Source organism: Anopheles maculipalpis, chromosome 3RL (assembly GCF_943734695.1).
Source record: "Anopheles maculipalpis chromosome 3RL, idAnoMacuDA_375_x, whole genome shotgun sequence".
NCBI lineage: Eukaryota > Metazoa > Arthropoda > Insecta > Diptera > Culicidae > Anopheles > Anopheles maculipalpis.
The window spans coordinates 91,997,515-92,004,534 of NC_064872.1; positions in this window are offsets into that span (position 1 = coordinate 91,997,515).

Here is a 7,020-nt window from a genome sequence, read left to right on the forward strand (position 1 = left end):
AGCCATAATGCTTCCCAGCCTACCCCTGCATGCACCTAGCATAAATGCAAATAAATCCAAAACACAAAATTCAACAAGCACCCAAACTGTCGGACAACAGTGTACCGGTTATTCGTGGGGTTTGTTTGTTTATGTGCTGGTTCCATGCACTTTAGAGCGCAAGTTTGGAGTCCTTCGCCAATAGGGAAGGTCGGGGAAATGTTTCGAAATATGTTGACGTACGCATTGATTGAAAATTCAATCAACTCTCGCCAGAGCGCGCGCGCGATCGCGGCCTGTCGGCCTAACATTGCACTCGACCGTCTTCGATGTCAAACGGTCGACACGTCCGCCTCGCACGGGGTAGAAGGTGGGAATGACATTTAATCCGTAAGCTGTGGTGGACTGCTTTCGGCAGAGAACCGTGATACCGTGACACCCATCGGTTGCATTCGATGGACGGTGGTAATGATCATTAATATTCAACCATTGTTGCTTGTACAATTATGAGCTTCCAAGGACGGTTCCGAATCGCACCCGAGCGGACGGAGGATGGGCATGCATGTATGTCTACGAGGAGGCTAGAATGTTCCAACATTACCTTCGATTTTTCGTTTGCAGTGAGGGTGCACTTGGCGGTGAATTACCACCAGCAACTGAATAGCAAGAAGGGCTGGCCGAGCAGGCGATTGCAGAGGAAGAAAGTTTAAACGGTAAGCATGAGCACCAATGCAATGCGATTGCGTAAAATCGATAGAAACCAGAAGAACAAACTTTGCATGCTGACTCTCAGATTCGCTCGTTATTGAACCTTTGGGTCGCTAAGCCGAAACCGAAACCAAAAACAAGGAACCGTTTCGCTCCTTTGCCACGCGTATGCCACCCGACCAACCGGCAATTTGACCGTTTCCCGAAGACCCAGAGCACAAGATCATGTCGCCAAAGAGCATGGCGCATTTGGTCAAACCAAAGCGTGGCCGGTGGTGGCGTAATTTATTTACATAACTTTTACGGTTAAGCCAAGGAACCGCAGCAGACCGACAAACAACAACTGCCGTGAAGAGTCTGTCGAGAGACAAGCGATTGCCTACCTCCAGGTGACACAGTCCCTGCACTCGGTATTCTTAAAAGCACGAGAAGGTGTGTGGTGAATGGTTCGTGGCACTCCTTCTGGAGTGCCTTATTGAAACATAACACTTTAATCGGGCGACCACCAGTGTGTCTATTTTTACCGCGACACAGCACCGGAGCACACATTGATTAGCAGCAAATTTATGGCTCTACCGATTGGCTGTTACTGCTGCTGGTGCTGGCGACTAACTTTAACCTGTTGCCTTAATTCCGTTAATGTATCATAAAAATGACGGTCGACAAGAGGCTGAAATTTGATCGCAAGAGGACAGGTGAAAGGGATAGCGCACAGAGCACAGACCGATAGACTCGCTAATAAATTCAATTAACCAATTCAATAATAACCCTTCTGTGGGAAGGTGGCCGAGTAAAGTCACGAAATCCTTACAGCGGAAACTTCCTCAACGTTTCTTCCCGTATGATTTTAGCACGGATCTTTTAGGTCACACATTCATTTTCTCCTCAATAAACCGCCCAAACGTACTAAACCGATGCAAAACAACACGTAACGAACGAAGGATGTCATCAGATCCATTAAACAGCTTGTGCCTAACGTAAGACAGCATCGTTTACAGCATCCGTTCCCAGGGTAAGGCTCTGACGATCGAACACTTACCAACCAGTAGAAGATTAGACCCTGTGCCACAAGAAGACGCTCCTTTACTTCCTGCTTTCGGCTTGATATCAGCGGCTCGGTGATAAATGGTTCAAGCTCGGAGGACGCCTTGATATGATAATTATGTTACGAAGGGCATCCTTGGCCCTTTCTCTCTCACTGTCTCGTTCTCTCTCTGTCGCTTTCTTGCTATCCCGGAAGCGCAAGGCCGTTAGCATCGTTAATTTACCTTTCCCCCACTGGATTTTAATGAGGCATGCCACTATCGTTGACTTTGCTGTACCATACGTTGGCCACACGTCCAAAATGCACTTTCTCTCTCTTTTTTAAAGATTCGCTGGTCGAGAAAATGAATATTTTGAGAAGTAATCGTCTGGTGTATTATCTCGAAAAGCTACATCAAACAAACCGCATTCACCGGAGCAATTCAACACCCCCCCCCCCCCTCCACCCTTTGGGGTCGACAATGGCCCAAATTGACCAGATCTAGATCGTCACGCTCTGCCATCCGCACATTCACTTGGCCAGGAGGATGTGCTGCACCCGTAATGCTCGAAATTATCGCACATAATCCTTCCACCATCAACATCATCTTCAGGGATCGTTTGCCATGCTTCTATGCATTCATTTTACATTTCGACTCAACTGCTTATTTAATACACGATCGATCGATCGATCTTGCCAAGGGTGCCACAACTCGTGAGGCACATTGCGACACTCGAAGGGTTTACACTGGGAAGGGATGAGCTGTCTTTCTGCTTGCCCCAGCCAGACGACGGGAAAGCTTTTCTATTACACTTTTTTTTGCCTTACTTCTTCTATGATTTCTACTTACAGTTCCAGCCAGTACGATTCAATCATCCCCCGGTTTGCGGCGGAATGAGGTTTCATGGCATACGCGCGGACGATCAGAGTGAGATTATGTCACGAGATTCACTCTCACTCGCCTCAAGTGTACAGGCTCGATCGTACCACCAACAGCTCAGCAGCATCGGATGGTTTCTCTCACTCCGCCCGGTAGGCGTTTTCTTCTCGCGACTCGGCGAAAAAGGCGGCCGTCACGTGGTTACGACGAGACCCAGCCCATTGCTTTTCGTCTGGCAGATCGAAATCTTTCGAATTGTTCGATACGTTTCCTCTGTGTTTTTGAGTAGATTTAGTGCCAATAGTGTAAATAAAACATTTAAAAAAAATAGAACAAGCTTGTTTTTTTTTTACTCCATGTTGATCAGACAAAAACATTATGGTTCAGCTGAGCTGATAACTTGATGCAAAGAAGAAAACATAACTGTAACACAAAAAGAAAGACAGTAAAATGCACAAAAATGCATGAAATTGTTGACTCGACGAGCATGTACATACATGTGATCTCCATTGTTGGTTGTGTTTCATAATGGCTGTAGCATTCCATCGTATTCATAAGAAAAGCAAGTACGTGATATCAAGCACGTGATCACGAACGCCAGATGGAAAACTCGACGAATAACGAGATCAAATGCGGTGAAAAACAGAAATGATACGAGATGCAGCAGACGATGCATTGGAAGCGTTCACTTGGTGACCTCTCGTGTGACCTGTGCTCCACAAACATGGCGCCAAGCATAAACCAACCTCAACCGGGTTAAATGAGGTCATTGCGCCATTGTTCCAGACATTCCCCACCAGCAAAGCTAGTCATTCCGGTCGACTTGAGCGCGATCGGAGAACGGAATCTTTAGGTAAGGTTAGTGACGTTAACATCTATCTCCCAGCACCCAACACCCGCGTTCCATTTGTTTGTGCTGCCTTTCGTGCTGCACTTTTGTTTTCACTTTCGTTTCTTGGCCGGGAGCACACCCTAGCCGACCCCGAGCCCCTTGTGCGAAAGACACACGCGAATGGTGTTGAAAAGATACCACTGACCATAATTCAATTACAACTTACGCCAATATCGTCGATTGATGAGGCGTGGAAGAGGTAGAGCAGTGCTGTAAGTGAATGCAACGAAGCAGCATAATAATTCAGCACCGTGCTGGACACCGATCCGGTTACAACCGGCTCCGGCAGCGGACAGCCGAGATTCCGATAGATTCATTCGTCCTTGCCATGTTTACAAAAAGCTTTTCTTTCATCCCACTCGGTCGCCTCTCGCAACCCAACTATGGGACAGTAATGGAATGTACCGGGAGACCTTCAGCGTGGTGCATTTGCTCAAAAGTGCAATGCGCATTTTATGAAAGCAAGCAGTAAGAAGTGGAAACTGTTCTGGTGCATTCATTCCAACTTGTTTGTTTGCGTGTCACTATCGTTGAAAGGGATGAGGGATTCAGTGGTCCGTTGTGGGGCTTGATTGGAATAAAAGGTATCAAGCCATTCTATAAGAAAAATCTCTAAAGCTGTTCTTGTTGACCAACTTCAAGGCGTTCTTACTGTTGTCCGGTGTCAGACAACGTAATACCGGTACGAGTATGACGCCAAGCCAAGCCGAACCAGATGTGGGGACCTCAATTAAGCCGACCCTCGTTGGTTAAGCTCTCTCGCACGGGGTCCAAATGATTGAGGTGAACGTGGCCCGAGAACACCTAACTCGAGTTACGCCGTCGAGGCTTTCCCGTACCCTTGCGTCCATTTGCGTATGCATTCGACGCTGATCTCGGTTCTTTAGAACGATCGCTCTTACCCCACTCTAGCTTATTTGCGACCTCAAGTTGCTTAACTCAAGTTCATCTTAAATGAGCTGTACGCTTGCGGACGCTTAGTGCGTTAATGCGGGACATAAAGTTCTTATAACAATCTCCTAATTGCATCATCGAAACGAAACGGTACGAACTGGCTTAATGGTGTTTTTGAGTCGTTTCTACCATCCGGCAGCATCCCTAAGCCGTTGGCCAAAACCCTAATCGTCGCCCAAGCTTGTCGATCTATTAGGGACAACAACAATCAGTGGGAAACCTGAAACTTGGTGCGCAAATTAGTGGGATGTGGAATATTAAATGAATAACTAAAACTTGAATAAATTCATCGTAAAATAAGATAAGCCCCAGTAATTTGTATCACAATAACAAGAAGAAAACGACAAAAAACTGCTAACCGGTTATCGAAACTGAGATTTCGTTCTGAAACCATTTCGTTTCAAATATGCTGATTTTTCAAGGTGAAGTAAACACCGTATTCCCGTTCCTTGCTGTCCCCAAAAACCGGAAAGCGTTTAATTTTTTTTAACTCAGTCCAAAGTTCGCGAAACAAACAGGATGTGATAAATTTTATTTGTTACTCGCTTGCACGATTTGTTGTGCTTAAGCTGGACCGCGCGCGAGGGAACATCGTTCGTTAGTATTAATTCCAAAAAACGATAACAAACAAAAAAAAAATCAGTTCTTAACCAACAACCAAGACGATGCCGTCATTCGCAGCAGGATTTCCACATCTACACATCGCCATATATTGCGAGAATCAGATGCACCAGACGCGTTAATTCTGCTCTTGATTCCGTTTCCTTCCAAAGTCAATTACGCGAGCAAAAACCAAACCCTAAAAATTAGCGTTGAAATAAAGAAAGCACTCTACTCGAAAGGCCTCGCTTAAGGAAAGGTTGAGGTTGTTGAGGGTTGCATTAGCACACTGCAAACGAAAGGCAAAGCAATAGAACTGAGGTCAAAAAAAGTGAACCGAGAACGAGGTACCAAGCGGTGAGAGGCGGTACGAGGTGCGAGAAACATTTAGCAGCCTTACTATGCCGGGCCCCCCGATCGGTTTGGCCTCGATGGAAAGTGTACGCACGTATGAACGGCCCCAAGCAGATTGGTTTAAGTTAGCAACTCGCAAAGTTCCAGGGTGAGCCATCGAGTTGGCGCACACGTCTTGTGGGCACGAACAAGAAGGAAAGATAAATCGGCATGCGAACGAGGAAGTGAAATCGTAATAAAACATAGAGATTAGAGTGTCCAGAGCGGCCACAACCGCACAAGACGCATATGCTTCGGGGAACGATAGACGCGAGCGAAGCGTTTTACATAACCACGACACACTTTTGCGCCACTTTTTGCTGGTGCATACCAGTGTTTTGATCTAAATATTCTCCTGCTCTCCGGCTCCCATTCGGTCCCGTCCCTAAATGGTGAACTAGGACGCGAAAGGAAAACAAAAGCCAGGCACAGTACATCGAATGATCCCGACTTTGGGGCGCGTATCGTTACGCTGCTGCATGCCGTTTTGCTTTCAGTGGCGAACTGTGGCATCAATACCCGGATTGGAACCTGACCCGACAACCCGACACTGAACCCGGGCACGGTTGCGAGAAGCAAGTGTAGCATTGTTGGGCTATTGGGATATTAGCGAGAGAGCTGTTTAAAGGGGACAGTAGATGAAACACGATCACGATGCGACCTGTTGGATTCGATTCTCGTGGTACGATCGTTTTGCAAATTTCAGCGAATCGCACAAAGGAAGATGACGATGATGTGGGATGTTTGCTGTTATCTAGCTGGTTATCGAATACATATTTGCACGCCCCTCCCAATGACTCATTGTATCGAAGGACATTCATTCGCTTAGAATGTTGTAGGATAGACTGCAGTCATCATCGCATTCTGAACACATACGATTAACTTCAATTCCCTCCGAAAAGTTATGTATACTCAACGTACTCAGCTACAATTCATTATATCACTAGACACCATCACGACATAATGATCGAGAATCCGCGATCCCTGGACCGCCAAACCAAAGACAATAACAAGGAAATGACGCCATCAGCCCCATCCATGTCGTTAGCAAACCTACCAAAAAGAGTCTCTAAAAGAGAACCACAACATACGATAGATGGACCACTTGAAGAAGCCCTGTAGATCCTTTCCCAAAATCCCATACCTTGCCTAGCGTACAAGCATGCAACGTCACGATTATCTGCCAATGGGCCACCGGCAGACATCACCTCTAAGCACCATTGCGCAAGCCATTTTCATCGGAATGGCGCGATAACGGTTTACGTTTCAAGCAGTGAAGCCGAAGGAGCGGAAGGATGGCCAGAGGTAAGGCAACCGTTTGTCGCGCGTATTTTGAAGCGCTTGGTTTGACGCAGCGAGCTGCGCGGTTCGTGTCTTAGTCTGTCGTTTAAATCTTGTCGAGTAGGTAACGATCGCGCGCGTAAGGAAGATTCATCGATGTGCAGCCGGGCGGAACGCGTTGGTAGGATGGCGGCTATGACTGAGATTTCGTCACGCCCGGGTCGAAATTGCTTATCGTCCATCCACCGTACGGTGTGAGTGTATTTTATTTTTGTTTGAGTTGTCGGATAAAAACCGCTTCTGGTTCTT